The sequence below is a fragment of the Maniola jurtina genome, chromosome 25 (genome assembly GCF_905333055.1).
Source record: "Maniola jurtina chromosome 25, ilManJurt1.1, whole genome shotgun sequence".
NCBI classification, from domain to species: domain Eukaryota; kingdom Metazoa; phylum Arthropoda; class Insecta; order Lepidoptera; family Nymphalidae; genus Maniola; species Maniola jurtina.
In genome coordinates this window covers 1,861,787-1,889,009 of record NC_060053.1, presented here as the reverse complement: position 1 = coordinate 1,889,009, position 27,223 = coordinate 1,861,787, and the positions used below count along the sequence as shown (strand labels likewise).

Sequence of the window (27,223 nt, the reverse complement as noted above, 5' to 3'; positions counted from 1 at the left end):
TGATCTCCTAATTTAAACCTAAATCGCTTAAACCTAGCATATATTGTGACCTAAGTACTTTATTTTTTAACCCCCGACCCAAAAAGAGGGGTGTTATAAGTTTGACGTGTGTATCTGTCTGTGGCACCGTAGCGCCTAAATTAATGAACCGATTTTAACTTAGTTTTTTTTGTTTGAAAGGTGGCTTGATCGAGAGTGTTCTTAGCTATAATCCAAGAAAATCGGTTCAGCCGTTTGAAAGTTATCAGCTCTTTTCTAGTGACTGTAACCTTCACTTGTCGGGGGTGTTATAAATTTTTAATTTACACTTGTTACTAGATGATGCCCGCTTCGTTCGCTTGAAAATCCCGTGGAAACTGATTTTTCGGGATAAAAAGTTTGATTTATCGTGCAAAATAACGGAAAAAAAACCCAAGTAGGTACGGATCCTTGGTGCGCGAGTCTGAATCGTACTTGGCCGGTTTTTTAACATACAATATGGGTAACAGCAAAACAATCGCGATCAGTGTAATAAAATAACCAAGTAAAAAGTAGACTTACCAGTTACCCTTATAATCCCGCTTACTTCCGCTACTTTGTTCGCGTTGTTGTTGTACGTTGTTCGCGTGGACTACACAATTTTAACCCACTATTTTATCCTCTTAGGAGATAAATTTTCAAAAATCCTTTCTTAGCGGATGTCTACGTCATAATAAATAGTTATCTGCCGAACATCCAGATCCATCCAGTAGTTTAAGCTGTGCGTTGATAGACCAGTCAGTCATCTTTCCCTCTTATAATATACTAGCTGACTCCCGCGACTTCGTCCGCGTGGATTTAGGTTTTTCAAAATTCCATGGGAACTCTTTAATTTTCCGGGATAAAAAGTAGGCTATGTGCTAATCCAGGATATTATCTATCTCCATTCTGAATTTCAGCTAAATCCGTCCAGTGGTTTTTGCGTGAAGGAACATTTTTGCGTGTAACAAACATACACACACACACACATACAAACTTTCGCCTTTATAATATTAGTGGGATATGTATATAGAATATAGATTCATTTTCATTTCAAGTCTGTGGCTGGAATCAAAACCCCAGATCCTCCGAATAGGCCGACGTCTGAACCATTAGGACCTTGGTCATCAACGTTTTTCAGCTAAAGTTGGACCTTAAAATGTTTTCAAAGGCATTTTTGCGCTTTAATTTCACCCAACGCAAACAACTAATTGCTAATTACTTGGCCCCGGAAATTTCGCTAATTATGAGAAAAAAAATATCCTCACTTAAGTGGCCCTGAGCCTGACTCATGAATCATGAAATTATTATGGCCCTTAATTGTGATAAAAACGATCTCCCTTTTATTGAGACTGATAGCTTTACTAAAATATGTTTTCAGATTATTACTTTTTGATGACTTAAGATAAGAACAAAATTTAATTAGCTTTTTTTTTAATTACGCAAATCGGTTCAGAAATCTCGGAGATATCAGTGCATAGATAGAAAAACACAACTCCATTTTTAAAGTCGGTTAAAAAAGTAGCCTATGTTACTCCTTGGTTAATACTCTAGGTACTTGTCTATGAAAGTCCCATCAAAATAGGTTTAGTCATTCCGAAGATTAGCCGTTCAAACAGACAGTCACTTTAATTTTATTTATTAGTTCAGATACAAGTTAGCCCTCCACTGCAATCTCACCTGGTGGTAAGTGATGATTCAGTCTAATATGCGGGCTAAACTGGAAGGGGTATGGCAGTTTTCATTAAACTCATACTCCTTTGGTTTCTACACGCCATCGTACCGGTACGCTAAATCGCTTTGTGGCACGACTTTGCCGGTAGGGTGGTAACTAGCCACGTATATATTTAATCCATTGTCCTGTACATCGTGTTACTTACTTAGAATTGAGTGACTTGCGACGCACACTATATCAAATAAAAATCGGTCAAGTGCGAGTCTCATTCGCACACGAAGGGTTCTGTACGAGAAATTGAATTTTCAATTTTTTTTTAATTTCCATGGCGGTTATTTTGAAATTTTTATTACCTATTTGTTGTTATAGTGGCAATAGCGATACACATTCTGTGACAAGTCTCTACCTTTTACGGTTCATGAGATAAAACCTTCTGACTGACAGATGGACAGACAGCGGAGTTAGTAATAGAGTCACATTGGCACCTTTCAGGTACGGAACATTAAAAAACACGTTGCTCTATAGGTACTAATAGGTAGAGTCAAGCCATCTAGCTTTGAAAGATAAATTATCTCTGACACTCTCGCCCCACCCTCACCTGTCTATAAACTTTTACAAGTGCTGCTTGAATCATCAAGTGAAGCGACCACTGGTTCGGAATGAAAAAATGAAAAATGAAAAATCTTTATTTAGAACTACTTTGGAATGACCTACTTAATGGAATCGGTAAGAAACTCGGCGGTTGCTCTCTTTTAAAATTCGAAGTATTATGTCATGTATAAAAGTGATTGCAGTTCCGCGTATTGCTGGAGCGAAGAACGGGTCAAATCCAACCTTGTACCTTCACTTGTCGAGGGGTGTTATAAATTTTTGATTTACACTTGTGTCGTTTAAAATAATCTTCGACTGTGTAATACGCTAAAAACACCGTAGGTAGGTAGGTACTCTACATCTTTGATAGATAATAAGTTATCGCTGACACCCCCACCCCACCCTCACCTGTCACCAGCAGTCAGGGTCCTCGTGAAATATCGAGCGCGATGACAGGACGGGATGACAGCCGCGAAGAAATCTGCGTTTGATGACTCTATTGGACCCCGAAATTAATTTCCAATTTATTATTCTCAAATCTGGATTGTCGATTTAGCTTTGTAAGAAATTCAAGCCTTCAAGAGTTTGAATTTCGATTAGAGAAGTTATATCATTATTTTTTTTCTATTCAGATACAAGTTAGACCTTGACTGCAATCTCACCTGGTGGTAAGTGATGATGCAGAATAAGATGGAAGCGGGCTAACGTGGAAGGGCTATGGCAGTTTTCATTAAACCCATAAGTTCTGGTTTCTAACGGTATCGTACCGAAATGTTAAACCGTTTGGCGACACGGCTTCGCCGGGTGGATGGTAACTAGCCACGGCCGAAGCCTTCCACCAGACCAGACCACAAATTTGGAAATTATGAAATTTTAAACCCCTGGCGGGAATCGAACCCGGGACCTCCCACTAATAAGACCCGCTAACCACAGCGCCAGGGAGTCCGTTAAAATAATATAAGTATACGTAAATTCGTATAGATTTCATCATCATCGTCATCCTCATAATCAACCGGCCCACTACTGAGAACACAGGTCTCTTCTCAGAGTGAGAAGGGCTTAAAAGCCATAGGTTTCACTTCTCATAATAAGTATTAGATAGGTACAGAAATAAATGCGAAAGTGAGTTTGTTTGTTGATTTGATGGTCACTCCACAACGGAGCAAAGGATCGACATGATTTTATGCACGGGTATAGTTAAAGACCTGGATAGTGACATAGACTACATTTTGTCCCGGAAAATCAAAGAGTTCCCACGTGATTCTTAAAAACCTAAATCCACGTGAACGAAGTCGCGGGCATCAGCTAGTAAATAATTATATTATTATCCCCGTAACTTAACTAAGTTAACATTAAAATAGCTCTGCTAATATTTAATTTGAACACGTACGTAACTTAATTTGATATCTCACGTCGGGCATGTCTCGGCTTAAAACTTAAACATTTGAAACTGAATTGTTTCACAAGTTTCGCCAGGTTTCTGTGTGCTTTGTACTTGCCTTTGACAGCTTAATAACTAAGTAGAGCCGTGATAGCCCAGTGGTTAAGAGGTCCACCTTCCATTCAAGAGGTCGGGGGTTCGATTCCGGAAACGCATCTCAAACTTTTGAGTGAGTGCGTTTTAATCAATTAAATAATGAAACGAAATGAAGCGAAACGTGAGTGGTTTTGCGATTTGTGTGGTGGTGCGTATGGCTTGCTTGGTGGCTGTCTTTTTCTGCATGTTTATCAGTGGGAGGGCGGGCGGTGCATGTCGCATGCTGCATGTTGCACCATACAGATTTGTTTGGTTTAGCGGATTATAGCAAATTAAGCTTTTGGTCCCTTGAATATCATGGACTTCCGCAAAATAACGCCAACTTCTATACTACATATTAAGAAATATTAAACTTAATGCTATCTGCTTTGTAAAATGAACTAAGTAGGTAGGTACTACGTACAATAAACTAAAAATCAATGGAGAGGAGACCCTGGGCCCATGGAGTCATAGTGCTAAATAAAAATTACGAGACATTTCACCTCGTTTAATAGCCTCATCGGGTGACAGAAGGGCTGGCTCATTTTTTGCGCAACGGATCAGCCTAGCTGTCCAGCGTGGAAATGCAGCCAGTATTCTTGGCACCATTCCACGCGGGCATGATTTGTATAGTAAGTAATTAGATTTAAGTTTTCTTGTAATATTTTCATTAACAAGTATTAACTAGTGTAAACTAAAAATAACACCCCCGACAAACGAAGGTTACAGAAATAATTAGAAAAAGCTGATAATTTTCAAACGGCTGAACCGATTTTGATAGCTAAGAACACTCTCGATCAAGCCACTTTTCAAACAAAAAAAACTAAATTAAAATCGGTTCAATAGTTTAGGAGCTACGAGGCCACAGACAGATACACAGGCACACAGATACACACGTCAAACTTATAACACCCCTCTTTTTTGGTCGGGGGTTAAAAAAACATCAATTAGGTATGATTATAATCTAATACTTTATATCGTATCAGGGATGCTTGCGCTCGCAATTAAAGTAAAGACTGGCAGCTTGCCGCAGCATCTCGACGATAAGAAGAGTAAATTCGAGTTTTATAGCTCACCGCCGCGCCACGCTAATGAATTCAGTGAAAATCCCTAATTATATCTACTTGCTATGGTATTACTACTACAGTATACTATACCTGCCTACTGATGTGTAGAATTCCTAGGAAATGTGTTTAGTACAAGTGTAAGTTAAAAATTTATAACACCCCCGACAAGTGAAGGTTACAGTAACTAGAAAAGAGCTGATAACATTCAAACGGCTGAGCCGATTTTCTTGGATTATAGCTAAGAACACTCTCGATCAAGCCACCTTTCAAACAAAAGAAACTAAATTAAAATCGGTTCATTAGTTTAGGAGCTACGATGCCACAGACAGATACACAGATACATAGATACACACGTCAAACTTATAACACCCCTCTTTTTGGGTCGGGGGTTTAAAAATGATCGAAATCACGAACTTTGGACTCAATTTTTGGTAAATTCCAAAGGAATCTTTAAAAAATCTAAATCCATGCAGATCGTAGTCGCGGTAAAAAGGTAGTCGTGTAAAAAATAACTAAATTTTTAGGGTTCCGTACCTCAAAAGGAAAAACGGAACCCTTGTAGGATCAATTTGTTGTCTGTTTGTCTGTCCATCTGTCCGTCTATCCGTCTATCCGTCTGTCCGTCTGTCCGTCTGCCCCTGGCGGTAATCGATTCTATGACCTCTCATACATAAGACCATAATACCCACCACTGTGCCGGGTAGGTTATCAGATGTATTTTACAGAAGATGTAGGCATTTCTAAACAAGAAATCTCAGAAGCACAGAAGTATCCACACTATTCGCGTGGATATATACTTCCATGTCAAATATCCACTTATCTGTACAAATACTACAAGTGACAGAAATGCTAACTTGAGAACTATTTTCCTTTTCCTCGCTAGTCCCAGCCGGAGCATATACCTACTGGTAAGCCGACGGATTTATACCCAACGATAAATAATTGTATCTCGCTTGTCGATTTCATTTTACGAATACCCTTTGTACTTACTGTAACCCTTTAGTATTTATTGTACCTCGTCGAGCATTCTTGCGAACATACTGCGAAAATAGTAAATAAATTAGTAAATAAATAAATAAATTTTATTATTATACGTTAGTTTTTACTCGATTACGGCGAAGCCAAAAGGAAGGGTTATCTATGTATGTATGTTTGTATTTGTGTGTTCCAACGTAGCGCGTACATTACTGAGCCGATTTTGATGAATGAGGTGTCAATCGATTCGTCGTAAGGGTCCAGGTGACATAATCTACATTTTATACGAAAAAAAAAACCACCTGACGGATGTTATGTCCAAAAAGTGGGGGTCTCCAAAAATATTTTTTTGCAATTGTATTGAGTAAGTATGTACCTATCCCACTCGACTATCAAATGAAAGAGGAAAAACTTCTGAGTTCATAAATATAAAATTGGTACAATGTTAAAATATACCAAGCGACAGAAAAACAATTTTACTATAATATTTCAGCGTTTATTAAGACGATCGCAGTCGGGTTTTAGTTTTCAACCATAACTCCGAAAAGAAAGAGGTGCGTGCATGGGATGGAACTCCATAGAGTAAACATTCTTGAGTTATCTAGATGGTGATCAACCCATTTCCGCCCCACTACTGAGTACGGGTCTCCTCTCAGAAAGAGAAGGCTTTAGGCCATAGTCTGCCACGCTGGCCCAATGCGGATTGGCAGACTTCACACACCTTTGAGTACATGAAGAACTCTCAGGCATGCAGGTTTCCTTCACCGTTGAAGCAAGTGATATTTATTTGCGTAAAACGCACATAACTGAAAAGTTAGTGGTGCGTGCCCGGGATCGAACCCCCGAACTCCGATTAGGAGGCGGACGTTCTAACCACTAGACTATCACAGCTAGCCATACATTCCATGGGATCAAGAAATTATAATATACATTCCATAGGATAATCCACATTAGCATATTATTGACCGGTGGGGAATCAGCTTTATAACCATCAATATGCTATGACATGGGTCTTTTTGGGGAATTTAGGGTGATGCCCAAGGAAAGGGACGCGCATAAAAGATCTTGAGGGGAAGAAATATACCTATTTCAAAATAGCCTGTCCTTTGGTGATTGGACTTGGTAAGAAATGATAAGAAAGTTTGAGAATGACTTGCTTTAACACTTTTAATAGTTTTAATAAGTATTAACAGGGCTCTCTCCGTCACTTACTCCAAACAATCGTAGTCCCAATTTCATTTGAATATTAAGCAACCAAAGTCCATGAAGTTTTGCAGACATATTCTAGAAACTAATTCTATGCCTGTGGTGTTTTAGATTTTCTAAAAATATGTAGTTTCAAAATTACAGGGGCTCAAAGATTTGTACGTGAATTTTTAAGACCGCGTAACTTTCAAACCAAATATTTTAACGGAAATCTGGAAAACCACAGACATAGATATTAGTTCCCGGAACGTTTCTACAAAATTCCATTGAGTATGATTGGTTAGTATTCCAATGAGAGACGAACTACGTTTGTATGGAGCGAGTGACGGAGAGACCCCTCAGGGAACATCATAATATACATATGTAGATATAGAGCTTGTCACAATAGAACTTCACGATGACCAGCACCTTCATTCATTGATTAATTTAATTTCACTTGTATGCTTCTAGTTTTCATACAGTTAACATAATTGTTACCTGTATCATATTCCAGAATTATTAAATTGAAACAAATTACTTTTAAATAGAATAATTAGTGTGCATTATGTACGGATTTAATTTAATTTTGTTGGACATTGTAGGGCTGTTCATCACTCAGTTTGAGAAAGGTAGTTTTCTTTGTTATTTCAGTATGAAGTTCAAGGTAGCTTCATTTATAACATCGGTCAAGTGCAACTCATACTCACACACGATTGGTTCCGTACCACGGTACAAGAAAAAGCAATTTTTAATTTTTATAAATCATCATGATTTTCATGGATCACCTACCTCTAATATCTATTGCTATGTCCTTTGCACCATTTTGGTTGTTTGAAAGAGATCGCTAGGTAGCGATAAGGCCGCCAAATTGTACCTGCCTATAAAAACTCATACAAAGCACAACAAAATATAGGCAGGTAGGTACAATTTGGCGGCCTTATCGCTAGCGATCTCTTCCAGGTAACCAAAATGGTGCACGTCCATAGCTATAGATATACCTACATTTATGTATAATATTAGAATACATAAATATATAATTATATTTAAATATTTAAATAATGTAATACTATAAATAATAAAATAATAATGTTTAAAAAAATAAAATACAGTGGACCCCCGGTAATCCGGCCCCTGTCTAATCCGGCACCCCCTGTAAACCGATATGACTATTTTTATTGAATTTACGAAATTTGACATACATAGTGAAGTATATGATTTTGTTTCTCAGAGTTGTGAATAACATAGAATCTTATCATTGGATCTGTAATTTGTCGGATTACAAGGTACCCTTTTGTAAAAAAATCCGGACTATAGGGGGTCTTAGGCAGTACTCTATAATCCGACAAATTCGATAGTTCGACAAGGTCCTGCAAAACGTTTGTCGGATTACCAGAGGTCCACTTTATTTAATATATTTTTGTTTTGTTTTACGTGTTTTTTCAGTATTAATTTTGTGGTGTACAGTAAAAGTATATTCTATTGGCGTCACTCAGAAAAGCAGGTATTATTTAAATATTTTTATCGAATTATTGGAATGTCCTCTCCAAAACCAACACAAAAAAAACACAAGTTTAATGTGTAAGGTTATCCGAGAGTTTTAATCTAAACAAACTAATGCCAAAATAAATAATTTAATTAGAGCGTGATTGCTATCACAACATCTAATTATTCAGTTCACAATCCAAATACCGAAAATATGCGATATCGCTCCGAATCTCAGAAGGAGACTAAACTAAAACCTTCGAAACACCCGTATTTATGCAAGTTCAAACTTGTTGGCCTCCTAGCAACAGATTGTATGACATCGAATGAGCGAAATATCGATTTTATCAAACTACCTGCATTAGATAAATTAATAATTTTATATTATTTTTGACAACTCAAATCAATTTTTAAAAATAACCTTACAGTTCGGCCGTCCTGAATGTAACACGTCCTCGTGTTTCTAATCAATCTTGTCATGTCAGTCGCGGGCTTCCTTGCCCTACGTCAAATCCAAATTATGGGCTATCCTGCCCTCCGTCAAATCGTTAAAACCTATCCTTGAACTGCCGAACTCTCAGTTTTAATATCCAGTCAACAATAAATCCAAACGACTAACTTCTCATTCGATGTAAGTATACAAAATCTGAACCACTTATTGCAAATTACTTTCCACTACACAAAAGACTAAATTCTTTAAAAAAACTAAAAATTTTAATCACCAAATCAAACTCAATAAAAAAATTTAATCAAATGTGGGTTGTTTACAAAAAGATACCAAAGCGAAATTAAGGCAACGTGAGACACGTCCCGCTTCTGAATTATTGGCGTCACTCAGAAAAGCAGGTATTATTTAAATATTTTTATCGAATTATTGGAATGTCCTCTCCAAAACCAACACAAAAAAAACACAAGTTTAATGTGTAAGGTTATCCGAGAGTTTTAATCTAAACAAACTAATGCCAAAATAAATAATTTAATTAGAGCGTGATTGCTATCACAACATCTAATTATTCAGTTCACAATCCAAATACCGAAAATATGCGATATCGCTCCGAATCTCAGAAGGAGACTAAACTAAAACCTTCGAAACACCCGTATTTATGCAAGTTCAAACTTGTTGGCCTCCTAGCAACAGATTGTATGACATCGAATGAGCGAAATATCGATTTTATCAAACTACCTGCATTAGATAAATTAATAATTTTATATTATTTTTGACAACTCAAATCAATTTTTAAAAATAACCTTACAATTCATTCATTAATTCATTCATAGTGCCTGTAAAACTATGCGATCGTCAACCCTAGCTACATGAATTCATACAATTGCACGTCATTTAATTTTTAATGTACGCAACCAGCGTGTAATTAGTCCGACGCTTTTCGCGAATATTTCATGACAATTAATCATTTTGTTCCATTGTAATTGTGCGCGGCGATTCTGTACAATCTCGCCTGTATACAGCATCCAAGGGAGGCAGGTTCGATTTCTCACTATATCAAATCAATTATCATTATCATGATCATTGCTGGTACACGGATTTCCTCTCAGCCTACCACCCTACCGGCAAAGCCGTACCGCTAAGCGATTAAGCGTTCCAGTACGATGCCGTGCAGAAACCAAAGCGGTATGGGCTAGTAAAACCTGCCAGGTTAACCCGCTTCCATTTTAGACTGCATCATCACTTACCACCAGGTGAGATTGCAGTCAAGGGCTAATTTGTATCTGAAGAAAAAAATTGATAGGCGTTAGGATCCCAACTCCTAAGGTATTGGAATGATATTATAGCTGACTAGAGGATGCCCGTGACTTCGTCCGCGTGGATTTAGGTTTTTGAAGATCCCGTGGGAACTGTTCGGTTTTCCGGGATAAAAAATTGTCTATGTCAATAACATGGACGCAAGCTACCTTGGTACCCATATAAATCGGTTGACCGGATAGGTCTTTAGGAATCCCGTGGGAACTCTTCGATTTTCCGGGATAAAAAGTAGCCTATGTCCGTCCCCGGGAAATAAGCTTACTCTGTACCAAAGTTAGTATCAGAATCGGTTAAACTGTTATCGGACCGTGAAAAGGTAGCAGACAGATAGACAGGCAGACAGACACATTTTCGCATTTATAATTAGTATGGATTTTTCACCCTGAATTATTTTAATTCATTACTAGTTTTTACATATAAAATGGAGTTTTTTTGGTCCTATCTTGGAATGAACGCTTTCGCCCCCACAGTTAAGGGGAAATGGAGTAATGTCAATACCAGGTCCCTTCCGCTCCTGTTGGTATTTCATTTTAAACCGATTTGAACATCAAAAAGAGGGTCCCTTTGCGATCGAATTTGATTATTTTCCTGTTTTTTTTTTCCACATTTCAAGTATCTTTGTAAAACCATAAAGGAAATGGTTCCATCGCTTTTTAAGGTTCCGTACCTCAAAAGGAAAAACGGAACCCTTATAGGGTCACGTTGTTGTCTGTTTGTCTGTTTGTCTAGAAACCTAAAGGGCACTTCCCGTTGACTTAGAATCATGAAATTTGGTAGGTAGGTTAGTCTTATAGCACAAGTACAGGAATAAATTTGAAAACCGCGAATTTGTTGTTACATCATTTAAAAAAAAAATTAAATGTGTTTCAATTTTCAAAGTAAGATAACTATACGGCTGAACCGATTTTCTTGAATTATAGCTAAGAACACTCTCGATCAAGCCACCTTTCAAACAAAAAAACTAAATTGAAATCGCTTCATTAGTTTAAGAGCTACGATGCCACAGACAGATACACAGATACACACGTCAAACTTATAACACCCCTCTTTTTGGGTCGGGGGTTAAAAATAAGACAGATAGGCAGATCGTCAGTTTTTCATTTGTAGGTATGTACCTAGTATATAGGTACCTACTCGTCGACAGTGTAACGCCCTAGGGACCCTTCGTCGCGCACCATCTGCGCCTAACGTCCTGTTTACGACGACTTGATAATACCGACGACATTCCAAATCGGTTTTTTATTGCGCCCAAACATAATACAAGCGTCGGAATTACTGAACAAACCTGAAATAAAGAAATATAAAGAAAACATCGTTGGCACAGCTGTGGAAAAAATCCAGATTCGATTTTTACTGATTCAAATAAAGATATTATAAAACCCCAGAAAAGAAAAGCTCATTGCCTATGTAAAAGTGAAGACAAATTCTCGGTTATCATAAACTCAAGTGCCGACACTAATTTACTAAAATTCTTTTGTACTTAGGCACAATTCTCACTTTCACATCTAATTTACTCGAATCACTCATGATTCCGTTGAACTTAACGAACTACGTATAGAATATTATCGTTGGATCTTTATTTTGTCGGATTACAAGGTACTCTTTAATAAAAAACGCCGGACTATAGGGGGCAGTACTCTATAATCCGACAAATTCGATAGTCCGACACTGCCCAACAAAACGTTTGTCGGATTACCGGGGGTCCACTGTATTCCGTTATTCATTATTCCGTTTATTATTCCGTTGAACTTGGTCTTTTGGCGGATTCGATTTTTTGCTAGCCATACCGTATAGCCTGCATACAGCTATGGATACCAACTAAATTAATTACTAGACTGATTACCTAACTTGATCTAGAAAATGAGCTGATTTTATAGGAATCGATTGCTGATCAACGCATTTTCTATTTCTTTAGATCAATTGAAAAAAACAGACAGACAGATAGACAGATAGACAGACAACAAAGTGATCCTATAATTCCGTTTTTCCTTTTGAAGTACGGAACCCTAGAAAGGGAATTTAATCTAGAACTTTGAAATCTGTTAGAGCCGTTGAAATACTCGAGAGTGTCAACAACACAAAAGCTATCATCAAAAGTCAGAGTAAGCAGAAAACGTCATAATAAGGAAAATATACGGAAACTCCTCTTCCCGGTGCTAACTTGACGGAGCCATAAAAACTCGCATGTCCACTCATATGGGGTGATAAACGACACGTCAGGAACACGCGGCGAGTAGAATATGTAAGGTAGATGCGAAAAAGTTGTAAACTTAATGCCTACATCTTTAATGCCTCTCCAAGTCATAACAACTGTGGAATCAATTTCCATCGGCGGTGTTCCCACTAGATTACAACATGGGGTTATTCAAGAGGCGGACCAACATATTATTCCTGAAAGCCCGCAACGCATCAATGGTTCCTCTGGTGCTGCAAGTGTTCATGGGCGCTGGTAATCACTTAATATCAGGTGACCCGTTTGTTAGTTTGCTCGCTATTTTTGTAAAAAAATAATAATAATTAACTGTGAAAAGGGCAAGGCTACCTATTTGAATAAAATGGCTTTGACTTTGAATTTGTCCTGGGCAAGATTTTTTAGACAGTTCCGCCAATTACTGACGTTGCTTACGCAGAGCGTTGTCCTTGTCCCGCTCCATTGGCTTCCCAGACCTCACAGCCCTAATCTTTATCATCATGATCAACCTATCACCAGCCCACTACTGAAAAGAGGTCTCCTCTCAGAATTAGAAAGGTTTATTGTTTAAGTGCGGATTGACAGACATCACACACATTTGAGAACATTAAAGAGAACTTTCAGTCATGCAGGTTTCCTCACAATGTTTTCCTTCACAGTTAAAGCAAGTGATATTTAATTGCTTAAAACGCACATAACTGAAAAGTTAGAGGTGCGTGCCCGGGATTGAACCCCCGACCACCGATTAGGAGGCGGACGTCCTAATCTTGTCAAAATTGTCAAAGTTATCAAAATATATACTGTTAGTTAAATAAATAAAAGGACTTCGTTTGTGTTGGCGTTTGCTGGCGCGCGTGCTGTGCTTTTTTGAAGTGTTTTTTTTTTTTTTGTTAAAAGTGGCCAATTTTTGTGTTTTTTGGGGGTGGCCGCCGGGGGCGCCGCGCGTGTGTCGGCGAGCGCCGGCACAGACGAAGTCCATACTTATATAGTTTCCCTAACTTGAAAATAACTACTAACTTGACATTGGCTAATCTGTGTAAAGCCAGACGAGAGAGAAAAAAAAACTGGAGTCAAAGTTTTGAGCAAGAGAGAATACCTCAGTAGGTACGCTCTACTGCTCAAAACTTGGACCTCTGCTACGCCTGATTATTCTGTGGCGATAGGTCATGTTATGCGCCTCATAAATCTATAAATATAATAAAGCACGTCCCTCGTCCGCGCTTCATAAAACTATATCGTCGCATATATTCCCATTTTCAAATAATATCCTTTGCCTGAACCTTTATTTTGTCAAGGGTCCGGGTAAACAATTTTGAGTTTTACTAAACTCGATATTGAGTCAAAAGTTAAAGAAGAAGCAAAAGAATTTTAGTATTTGACGCCCGCGACAGCGCCCTTTTTACCCGACTGCGGCAAAGCCAAAAGGAAGGGTTATGATTTTAGCAGTCTATGTATGTAATGTATGTGTGTACCTATTTGTATCCAGATTCTATGTGTTCCACCGTAGCGCCTAAACTACTGGGCCGATTTTGATGGATGAGGTGTCAATCGATTCGTCGTAAAGGTCCGGGTGATGACCTATAACGGATGTTACATCAAAAAAAGGGCGGGGTCTCCAAATTTTTTTTTCTATTGTATTGAGTGGGATGTAAAATGAAAGAGGAAAAAATTTTGAGTTCATAAACATAAATATACTACAACATTAAAATATACCAAGCTTTTAGTTTTCAACTTTATCTTGTTACAGTGGAAAAATTAAAAAGTTCTCACGAGATTTTGAAAAACCTAAATCCATGCAGACGAAGTCGCGGGCATCATTCTGTATTTTTCTATTGCTGATTTAATTTAATTTTCCGCTCTATTGGGAGGCTAGGAAGAGATTTCTTACAGCAATAAGGCCGCCTTTCCATGACACCTGTTTTATGCGTATAAGTGCGTTTGCGGGTGTAGCGACACTATGTTAGCGAACAGACTTTACTTCAAGTTTTCCATAGTACCTACAAAGTTAAAAGGAAATACGTATTGTAAGTAATTTCACGTTTTTCTTTTGCCCCCGCACAGAGGCCAAATCAACCCTCGTGTTCCTCCCTTTCTTTTCAAATCGTTTAGCATTTTCAACAACTTTCCTGGCTCAGTGGAAAGCGCTGTGACCTTATAAGTAGGAGGTCACTGGTTCGATTCTTGACAGAGGCAATTTAGGAATTTATATTTTCTAAATTGTCACTGGGCTGATCTGGTGGAAACTTTGGTCGTGGCTAGTTACCACTCTACCGGCAAAACCGTGCCGCCAAGTGATTTAGCGTTCAGGTACGATGCCGTGTAGAAACCAAAGAGGTACGGGTTTAATAAAACCTTCCATACCCCTTCTAGGTTAGCCCGTTTCCATCTACTGCATCATCACTTACCACCAGGTGAGATTGCAGTCAAGGGCTAACTTGTATCTGAATTTTTAAAAACAGGAACAGGAAATAAGTAAGTACTTAAGTAATATTATCACGTTTTTCTTTTGCTCCGCACAGAGGGTAATCAACCCTCCGCGTTCCTCCCTTTCTTTCCGATCGTTTAGCATTTTTAAAACGATTCAAACTATTAGTTCACCAAATAAGATAAAAAATACTTTTGTCTGTGTGTACCTACTCGTACATACTGGGTACTCAATAGTCTGAAAATATTTTTTATTCGCAATTTCCTTCAAGTGTAGATAAAATTATAAAATACTAGGGGATGCCCGCGGCTTCGCCCGCGTGGATTTCGATTTTTTTAGATCCCATGGGAACTCTTTGATTTTCCGGGATAAAAAGTAGCCTATGTCCTTCCCCGGAATGTATTCCAAGTCTGTACCAAATTTCATTAAAATCGGTTCAGCGGTTGGGCCGTGAAAACGTAGCAGACAGACAGACAGACAGACAGACAGACACACTTTCGCATTTATAATATTAGTATGGATGGATTAATACTTAGTCATTTTCCCATACATACTTAGTATGTATAACCTACTAACAAATTGCATTTCTAGGCCGAGGTGGTATCTTAATTATTCGAAATCCGGTCCTGAATACGATTAGCTTGATCAACTTGAATGGTTACTTAAAGTGAATAAATCCTTCATCCTATCATCTATAGAAGAAGTAGGGATACCTCAATGAAGTCCAGGGAAAAAGCTAGTATAAAATGTATACTTATAAAAGGAAAAGACTGACTGATCTATCAACGTAAAATTAAACTACTGGACGAATCGGGCAGAAATAAAATTACGTACCTATATAGCTATTATGAGTTATGACGTAGACATCCTCTAAGAAAGAATTTTTGAAAATTCAACCCCAAAGAGCAAATTAGAGGTTTGAAGTTGTCGACGAATTCGCGGGCATAAGCTAGTGGTAATATAAGCAAACCCATAAATACAAACTAGTCTAAAACTCAAAGCCCAACAATTGATGACGCGTGAAATGAGGCAAATCACCCCCCACCCTTAACACAAGGGCGTAGAGTCGTTAATCGCTTGCCAATCGCTCCCCAAGGTAGAGGGATCTATAATTCAATCCCCATGAGTGAATGGAATTACCTACAGCAGATTCGGTGGATTCAGCGGAACCCTGTCTGCACTGATCACTGAGGATAATTGACTTGAGATACGCCCTTACTTTAACTGTTTTAAGAGGGGTCTCTCCATCACTCGCTCCATACAAACGTAGTTCGTCTCTCATTGGAATACTAACCAATCATACTCAATGGAATTTTGTAGAAACGTTCCGGGAACTAATATCTATGCTTGTAGTTTTCCAGATTTCCGTTAAAATATTCGGTTTCAAAGTTACGCGGTCTTAAAAATCACATACAAATCTTTCAGCCCCTGTAATTTTAAAACTACATATTTTAAGAAAAATCTAAAACACCACAGGCACAGATATTAGTTTCTGGAATATGTCTGCAAAATTTCATGGACTTTGGTTGCTTCATATTCAAATGAAATTGGAACTACGATTGTATGGAGTTAGTGACAGAGAGAGCCCTGTTATCTGCTTTAACGACAAATCTATATCTACATATTATACTCATCTATCACAGTGCGAGTCAGACTCGCGCACCGAGGGTTCCGTACTCGAGTAATTTTTCCGACATTTTTCACGATAAATCAAAAACTGTTAAGCATAAAAATAAATAGACATCTTTTTTAGAATGTGCAGTTAAAGCCCTTTCATATGATACCCCACTTGGTATAGTTATCTTTGAAAATTGTAACACATTTTAAGTTTTTTTTTTTTAATGATGTAACCACAAATTCAAGATTTTCAGATTTATTCCTGTATTTGTACTATAAGACCTACCTATCTGCCAAATTTCATGATTCTAGGTCAACGGGAAGTGCCCTATAGGTTTCTTGACAGACACGACGGACTGACGGACGGACGGACGGACAGACAGACAACAAAGTGATCCTATAAGGGTTCTGTTTTTCCTTTTGAGGTTCGGAACCCTACGGCGACTGGCTATATCATCTCCGTGCAGATCCCATATTCTAGAAGACTCCACGGGGACGCGACCTGCAAATGCAAATAAACATTTTCCCATGCGTACTGTTCTACATGGTTCTCATAAGCAGTAAAGCGTTTATGTAAATCGCTTTATGGTGAAAACGCTTATTTCTATGGGAATACTTGGAACTGTTCATTTTAAAAAGGTTTATATATTTTACAAGTCAACCTTGACTGCGGTCTCACCTGCCGATGCAGGAGCACAGTCAAAATGCGCTCAAAGTGATTTCAGAATATGGAAGTTGGCTAACGTTAACAGTGAAACCCATTTTTAGGGTTCCGTGTAATCAACCCATTGCTGATCCACTACTGAGTACAGTACAGTACTGAGTACATTACAGTACTGAGTACAGGTCTCCTCGAATGAGAAGGATTTAGTTAAACCATAGTCTACCACGCTGGTCCAGTGCGGATCGACAAACCTCACACACCTTTGAGAACATTATGGAGAACTCTCAGGCATGCAGATTTCCTCACTTATAATCCTTCATCGTTAAAGCAAGTGATATTTATAAGTCTAGAAAGTTACTGCGTACCCGGAATCGAATCCCTGGCCTCGCAATTAGAAGGTCGACGTCTTAAACATCATTTCTAGGGTTCCGCACTCCAAGGTAAGGTTTTTAGGGTTCCGTACCTCAAAAAGAAAAACGGAACCCTTATAGGATCACTTTGTTGTCTGTTTGTCCGTCCTGTCTGTCAAGAAATCTATAGGGTACTTCCCGTTGACCTAGAATCATGAAATTTGGCAGATAGGTAGGTCTTATAGTACAAATACAGGAATAAATCTGAAAAGCGTGAATTTGTGGTTGTATCATGTAAAAAAATTAAAATGTGTTTCAATTTTCAAAGTAAGATACCAAGTGGAGTATCATTAAGAAAGGGCTTTACCTGTACATTCTAAAACGGATTTCCATCTATTTTTATGCATAATAGTTTTTGATTTATCGTGCAAAATGTTAGAAAAAATGCCCGAGTACGGAACTCTCAGTGTGCGAGTCTGACTCGCACTTGGCCGGTTTTTTAAAATGCTTAAAATACCATAAAACGACGTGTTTCACAAAATGCAAAATAATTAAACTGAAATAAAGTCTAACTTAAACCGCCCCTCTTTATGAGGCCGAGATCAATTAAACAAAACCTTTGATGCTCAGAACATAATAAAAACATCTCTGCTCATAATTTGAGTGGGACTTACTTTTAAACTCTCTGCTCTTGACTTTGATGGCGTTAGGAAAGCGAGGGTAGGCGAATAAAATGAGAAATTAATAAATCCTCTTTTTCCTTTCATTGTAACTGCCTTACTTATCTTATTTTGGAATCATTTTAACCGACTTCAAGAAAGAAGGAGGTTCTCAATTCGTCGGATTTTTTTAAATTATGATAACCAGCTTTTTAGGGTTTCATACCCAAAAGGTACCAAGGGACCCTATTCCTAGGCCTCCACTCTCCATCCGTCCGTCTGTCTGTCAGCGGACTGTATCTCGTGAACCATAAGAGTTGAAATCACAGAATGTGTATCTCAGTTGCAGCTATAACAAAAAATAATATTTTAAAACTTCGGATACGGGAACCATATATATTTTAAGTGCGGAAACCAGCCCAGAGAGAAGAAGAAGAAGAAGAAGACGGGAACCATAAAAAGAAAAATATTATAGATATGATCTACGTGCAACTCCAGTTTCTAGACAAATAAATAGATACAATACAATGTATAATTTAATAATAATATGAAATAGGCAAGTACCTAAGTCATTTAATATTTTGGCAGCACAGCAAATCGTTATTATAAATTATTTTCACTTCGTACATAAAGATAACGATTATAGTTATGCTCACATTAAAATTAACGAACGTTTAACTAAATACAACTATAACTTTGTTTACTTAAACAATTTATCACGTTGTGTTTAACCAGCCGTTTAATAAATTGAACCAAAAATAACATTAAATAACGCCTGCTGTTTTATTCAGAGCAAATATTTAAAACTGCAAAATTGATTTCAAATAAATTCAGGATTCACGCGGTGGATGACCGTGGTGCATGGAACTAATGGCAAAAGAAATTAAAAAGGCGAAAGTTTGTGTGTATGTGTGTATGTATGTTTGTTACTCTTTCACGCAAAAACTACTAGACAGATTTGGCTGAAATTTGGAATGGAGATAGATAATATCCTGGATTAGCATATTGGCTACTTTTATCCCGGAAAATCAAAGAGTTCCCTCGGGATTTGGAAGAACCTAAATCCACGCGGGCGAAGTCGCGGGCATCGGCTAGTAAGTACTACGTACAACTAGTACTTATTAGTTCCATGCCGTGGTGTATGGAAGACTCTACTAAAGACCATTATAATTTTTTAATTGTCTTTGGTCTGGGCTAGTTAGTGGCTTCGGCTATGGCTAGTTACCACCCTACCAAGAAAGCCGTGCCGCGTAGAAACCGATCAGGGGTTTGGATTTAATGAAACTACCTTACTAGAATGGAAAGGTTTGGCCATAGTCTGCCACGCTATCCAAGTAGAAATAAGCAGACTTTCTAGTTCGTACCTTTATAGCGTGAAAACATTATGAAGAACTCTCAGACATGCAGGTTTCTTTACGAGGTTTTCCTGTACCGTTAAAGCAAGTTATATTTAATTATAATTACCTAAAACGCACTATGACTCTGAAAAGTTAGAGATGTGTACCCAGGATTAAATCTCGGACCCCGAAGAGTAGCTTTTTATAGGCTAATTAACAAGTACCAAACTAGTGAATAATGTGAAAATTCCCATTTATGGTAAAGTGTGGCAAAATAATGTAGATTACTTTAATCTATATGCATAAACTAACACAAATTGTAGCAAATATTCAAACAACTCCGTAGCAACATTAATATAGACAAACTTTTAGGCAAAAGCAATTATGAATTCCCACGAACATAACCAAATCCAAATTAACAACGTAATAATAGAACCCAACTGAAAATAACATTAAATAACGCCTGGCATTTGTACAGAGCAATAATTTGTAACCGCAAAATTTAACTCGAATTAAAGGACAGGCGCAGTGATTCGTCCCTGTTTTTAGGGTTCCGTAGTCAACAAAGTACTCTTAGAGTTCCACCATATTCGTCTGTCTGTCCGTCCTTCCGCGGTTTAGCTTAGATACTTTTAGTACTAGAAAGCTGTAATTTGGTATGGGTACGTACATATTAATCACGTTGAAAAAGTGGTAAAATAAAAACTTAAAAAAAATAGGGTTAAATCTCTTACACGTTAAGTAGATAGTGAGTAATTTTATATTTTCTCGTCTATCTCATGGTGTGTGGTGTCGTTGGATAGATCTTTCAAAAGTATTGGGTCTGTGTGAAACCTATTTTTCGATTTACAGATCCGTTTGCAAAATACTACCTAAAGTTTTTTCAGAGAGTAGAGTGGAGTCAAGTGTGAGCTACACTTGACAAGCTATCAAGTGTAGCTCACACTTGACTCCACTCCAGGCCAGCCAAATGATTATTTTTGGATATAGGTACTTAATATTATAACGAAATTAATAGGAATACTATCTATCAAAGCCCATCACCAAGTAGGTAGGATTTACAAGTTAACGAGTATAATATCTACTAATAGTCGACCAACTTATAAATTGTACTTAGAGTCGTATAAAATTTCATTGAAATTCACTTAGATGAAGTTGTTAGTTGTGTAAAACAGCTATCTATATAGCAGTCTGCATATTGTAATAGGTAACTACGGAACCCTACATTGCGCGTGGCCCAACGCGCACTTGGCCAGTTTTTTTATGTCCTACGTCCCAACCTATTATTAGGCTTTAGGGAGCAGAGATGGATTTTATTGCTACTTTTAAATCATTTTTATTGAGTGAAATTATTTTTATTCACAGTGATTTCACTGATGATATTAATTTTTCGCGGAAAGTACTTTATCAATTTTCGCAGTTACAATGTTTAGTTACTACACTAATTGGTCAGGAAATAAGTATGATCAAAATCAATATTTTCATAGGTGGTTTTTCACAGAAAGTGAATTTTTGCAATTTGCGAAGCGATTTGAGCGAAAATTCATGAAAATTAATGAACTTAAATAAATTCTTTGTATTTTTATCATGCACAAAGTAATGCGAATGTACTTGCACGTACAATCTTTAGCATATGTTTGGGCGAAATTCAAAAATAAAGCGGGATTGATGAATGAAATGAAATGAAAACTGATCCTTTAAAAAAAATTTAAAATGTTTCAATTTTCAAAGTAAGGTTACTATACTAAGTGTGGTATCATATGAAAGGGCTTTAGTACATTTTAAAACAGATTTTTATTTATTTTTATGCATGATAGTTTTTGATTTATCGTGCAAAATGTTGGAAAAAATGCCCGAGTACGGAACCCTCAGTGCGCGAGTCTGACTCGCACTTGACCGGTTTTTTTTAATTAGAGATCCCTACAAAAATTGTAAAAAGCCGGGACGAGGAGGCCGTACGAGGCCGGGACGGATCGCTAGTGTTATATTTTATGGAAAAGCTTTTGACGTGATATTTGACATGCTACCTGTGAAATGGTCCATCTCTATTAGGGAGACCATAATGGTAATCAATAACGTTTTATATGTGACCTTTTGTATTTATTAGACCTTTACTTTCCCTTTTAATTATGTAGAATGACTTTTTATGTTTCTAATCAGATAATTCCCGGGATTTCGTCCGCGTGGATACGAAAAACGTACGAAACGATTTGCTTCCTCTTTCCTAATTCGAACCGCTAGGATATATGGAACACCCTTCCGGCATCAGTTTTCCCTCCCACCTATAATAAGGGTACCTTCAAGTCAAGAGTGAATAGGCAACTTTAGGCAAGCGCGCTCTATCTTAGGCTGCATCACTAGCAGGTCTGATTGTAGCCAAACGCTAGTCTATACATATAATTTAAAAAAAAAATTAGATTTTTGAAAATCCTATTGGAACTCTTTGACTTTCCGGGATAAAAAGTTGCTGTATTACTAGTAGCAGACTATAAATTACCCCTATTTCCAGCCAAATCAGAATTTTCTTTATTAAGGCAATAGGAACCCATAATTTTTCGCAGGCAGAATACAAAACTTATGGAACTTGGTATGTTAGTTAGTACGTACTACGTAGGTATATTATTCTAGTTCGTTGATGTTCTAATATTAAACTTCGGTCTACTTAACACGTTATTAATCTAATAGATCACAGAATAAATTACAGATTGACGCATTAATTAATGAAATGCTGCAGATTCGCGATACCAACTTGCCCGCTATTATATTCAGGATACTGTTGGGGCTTGAAAGCAGCCTTGCCAGGATGAAGAAGAAGAAGAAAAACCGGCCAAGTGCGAGTCAGACTCGCGTACTGAGGGTTCCGTACTCGGGTATTTTTTCCAACAATTTGCACAATAAATCAAAAACTCTTATGCATAAAAATAAATAAAAATTTATTTTAGAATGTACTAGTAAAACCCTTTCATATGATACCCCACTTGGTATAGTTATCTTACTTTGAAAATTGAAACACATTTTAATTTTGTTTTAAATGATGTAACCACAAATTCGCAGTTTTCAGATTTATTCCTGTATTTGTGCTATAAGACCTTCCTATCTGCCCAATTTCATGATTCTAAGACAACGGGAAGTACCCTATAGGTTTCTTGACAGACAGACAGATAGGCAACAAAGTGATCCTATAAGGGTTCCATTTTTCCTTTTGAGGTACGGAACCCTAAAAAAGAAGAAATCTTTTTTATCTGATCACTGGATGGACCACATCTTTTTCCTTATATAAACTTACATTGTCACAATCGGGCACCAACACAAAATCCACAATCGTAATAACAGATCTGGGAAAGAGAAATAAAGTTTAATAAACGCCTGGCATTTTGTTCAGAGCAATATTTTGTTACCACAGAATTGTGCTCTAATTAAAGCCCAGGCGTTTCACTGATTAAACACCGGTTTTTATGTTGCCCCACTAAATTAAGGCACGTCGGGAGGTTTTTTTTATGTGCAATTTGTAGAATTACAAGCTTTTATTTTTATATTTATTTATACTAACTTACTCTTTGTTTACAATGGACCGGAACGGTTTTGTCAGCGAAATCCGAGCGATCGAGTTGGTAGATAAGTAAAGAACGACGTAGCTTGGTAGTCTATAACTGATGTAGCCTTTTTAAGTGCGAGTTAGACTCGAACAGTGTGAGTGAATAAAAAAAAAAAAGAACACGAAGGGTTCCGTAGCATCACACAAGGACAAACTTTTTACTTACTTAATTATTTTTAATTTTGTACAAATCTCTGTAATCGGTGCAAATAATTACTTCAACTCTTTAACCAACTATGGTTCATGAGATACAGCCCGCTGACAGACAGACAGACAGATAGATGGGCGGATAGAGGATGGACAGCGGAGGCTTAGTAACAGGGCTCCGTTGGCACCCTACTGCACTACACCCACCTTACGGAACTCTAAAAACGCAGGAAACCACTGGACTCAAGCGGCCAAGACCGTGCCGTTTAGAAGTCCCTAGTATGGCACGTCTATCAGTTGATAATGCTGATGATACTGATTAACAGGGCTCTCTCCGTCACTCGTTTCATACAATCGTAGTTCCAATTTCATTTGAATATTAAGCAACCAAAGTCCATGAAATTTTGCAGACATATTCTAGAAACTAATATCTGTGTCTGTGGTGTTTTACAATTTTCTAAAAATATGTAGTTTTAAAATTACAGGGGCTCTAAAGATTTGTATAAAGAATTTTAAGACCGCGTAACTTTAAAACCGAATATTTTAACAGGAATCTGGAAAACCACAGACATAGATATTAGTTTCTAGAATATGTCTGCAAAATTTCATGGACTTTGGTGAAATTGGAACTACGATTGTATGAAACGAGTGACGGAGAGAGCCCTCTAAAAGCTGTGCAAATAAATATACCGAGATACCTATACCAGCAAAAAGCTCGGCAGTTTTTCTTTAGAAAAATTCTGTTCGAAAAAAAAAACTTTTTGTTTGAAATGGCCTCATATAGGTAGGTACATCGATTTGAGATCGATCGAGCATTATGGTTTTTAGGGTTCCGTACCTCAAAAGGAAAAAGGAACCCTTATTGGTATGTCTGTCTGACCGTCTGTCCGTCTGTCGTGTCTGTCAAGAAAACCTAAAGGATACTTCCCGTTGACCTAGAATCATGTTTGGTAGACAGATAGGTATTATAGCACAACTAAAGGGAAAAATCCGAAAACCGGTGATTTTGTGCTTACATGATAAAAAATTAAATACAATATTCATGAACAAATAATTCGTATTTTCAATTTCCAAAGTAAGATAACTGTACCAAGTGTGGTATATGAAAGGGCTTTACCTGTACATTCTAAAACAAATTATTTATTTTTATGCCTAACTAGCTGTGCCCGCGACTTCGTTCACGTGGAATAGTGACTTTTCGCGCTTTATATAGCCACGGACGCTCAGGCGCGAGGCGCCGTGATTCTTTAAATTGACATAACTTTTATATTTATGAACCGAGTGACATGAAATAAACACTAAATGCTAAGTAAAGCTTACTACAATATATTAGTGAAAACCGTATCTAAATCGAATAAGCCGTTTCTGATATTAGCGTGCACAAACACACAGACAAACAGACAAACAGACAAAAAAAAATTAATTACAATTTCGGGTTCGGCATCGATATAATAACAACCCCTGCTACTTTTTTTATATATATTTCCATTGTACAGACACCACTTTTCTACAATTTTATTATATGTATATATAGATAGTTTAACGTGCAAAATGTCGGAAAGATGAAACCTCGGTGCGCCAGTCTAATCGCACTTGGCCGATTTTTTAAAATGGCCTCATAGGTACATCGATTTGAGATCGATCGAACACTATGGTGATGGTTTTTATAGATCTCTGACCTTTTGATGGCGTAATGTAGGTAAACACATCACGTCATAGCCAAATATAAAAAAAAACCAAGAATGTGAACAAACTACGATGATATTGATGTTGGTTTAATGTTTGAAGATATGTTGATTATTCATTAAAATTCAACATAGCTGCTAGGTACCTAATCTACCTTGATCATCGACTGACATTATTAAAATTGTTTCCTCTCAGAATGAAGAGTTTAGGCCACAATTCGCCACACTGGCCAAACTCTCAACTGGTTTTTTTTTTTAAATAAAAATAGAGAGCAAACGACCATGCGGATCACCTGATGTTAAATGATTACCGCCGCCCAGAACATTTGCAGTGTACCAAAGGAACCGCCGATGCGTTGCCGGCCTTTCATTATAATCTAATGGAAACATCGCAGAAGGGAGTTTATTCCACAGTTTGCATGTGCGTGGAAAAAATTGCTTGCGGTGGCGTGCGGTGCGGTTGTAGAAAAAGGAGGGTGGAATGAGGTCAAACAACTCTTCAGAGCACTCCCCATTATAATGGGTTGATCATGATGAATGCCTACCTTGGCTTCAAACTCTGTGCTCGCCACTGCCGGTGTGCTCTGACCCTAAGTCTCCAGTGTGGCCTCTGCCTACGTCACAGTTCGCACATACCTCCCTCTTTAATTGCATTCCATCCCCCTTCCCCCCACGTCACTCCAATCGGACGGGACACTCAAAAACACTCGAATTAAACGCTATGTGTCTCCACTGTCTTTTTGGAATGTATTGGTTTGGATTATCGTGTGACTAGTTGATGCCCGCGACCTCGTCCGCGTGGATGTAGGTTTTTTAAATGTCCTGTGTGAACTCTTTGCTTTACCAGGATAAAAAGTAGCCAATCCCTCCCCAATAAAGCCTTCCCCGGGATGTAAGCTAACTCTGTACCGAATTTCATCAAAATCGGTTAAACTGCAGTTGGGCCGTGAAAAGCTAGCAGACAGGCAGACACACTTTCGCATTTATAATATTAAGTATGGATATACTATATCTATGTTGCCATGGTGTACTCTAGCTTAAAATGAGAGGTTCTAGGTTCGATTCCCGATTTAAGAATTAAGTCACACGAAAAAATCAGAAAAATATCTCTACTCTCATTATAATACCGCTTACTTTGTCCTGATAAATTGGAAAGTTTGATTAAAAGAATTTCACGTTAGCAGAACCATATGCAAAGTAACCTACTTTACCTAACTGAAACTTAAGAAAATAATTACTTTTCACCCTATACTATGGCAATTATTGTGGGGCCACCTACTTCGACCACCCGTTGGGCCAGATCTTTTTTGCACTCACATGTAAATTGTAGAACCCATTCTTGGGCGATGTTCCCACTAGATATCAACATGGGGTATCAAGGGGTGGATCAACAAATTCCTTAATATATATTGGCTCTAGAATGTACAATTGGGAAATCTAGTGCAAATTGCAATCTCTGTTTGCTTGCTTTTCCTGCATGTGTAGTAGCGGAAGGGCGGGCGGGGAAAATCGCATGTTGTGCGTTCTAGAAAAGAGCTTTAGAACTGTGCACTGAGTCATAATAGTTGCAACACGCCAAATGTAAAGTCAAAAACTATAACCCGACTACGGAAAAATGAAACAACTTGAACCCAATTTGGTACAAGTAAAATAAACTAACAAGTGTAAATTAAAAATTTATAACACCCCCGACAAGTGAAGGTTACAGTAACTAGAAAATAGCTGATAACTTTCAAACGGCTGAACCGATTTTCTTGGATTATAGCTAAAAACACTCTCGATCAAGCCGCCTTTCAAACAAAAAAAACTAAATTGGTTTATTAGTTTAGGCGCTACGGTGCCACAGACAGATACACAGATACACACGTCAAACTTATAACACCCCTCTTTTTGGGTCGGGGGTTAAAAACAGTAAAAATCGCCTATTTCAACCACAAAGCTACAAAGCAAAAATTTCTGTGAAAAACAAAAATACCTACATCAAACGCTGGATCCCGATCACTACGGGGTGAAAAACAGAAAAACAAAAAAAAAATGCGAAAACGAAACTTAGAAACAAAGCGGTCGTTTTGTCAAAACTAACCCAAAAATGTAATCCGCTGTGAAACTGGGAAAGGTTTTTGTAACATACTGAGATGTTTATACGCGAAGACAAGACTCCGATACGATATCCATACTAATTTATAAAATGCGAAAGTGTGTCTGTCTGTCTGTCTGCTACGTTTTCAATGCCCAACCACTGGACCGATTGTGATATTTGGTACGGACTTGGGATACATCCCGGGAAAGGACATAGGCTACTT

The 27,223-nt window shown here is 37.7% G+C and overlaps 1 long non-coding RNA gene across 1 annotated transcript; it reads left to right on the top strand.

The window, feature by feature from the left end:
- Positions 1-1,442: 1,442 nt before the first annotated feature.
- On the top strand, positions 1,443-12,211 carry LOC123877964. Its single transcript, XR_006798711.1, has 3 exons — positions 1,443-1,606; positions 10,085-10,091; positions 12,196-12,211. It is a non-coding gene; the product is annotated as an uncharacterized LOC123877964 (long non-coding RNA).
- Positions 12,212-27,223: the final 15,012 nt, after the last annotated feature.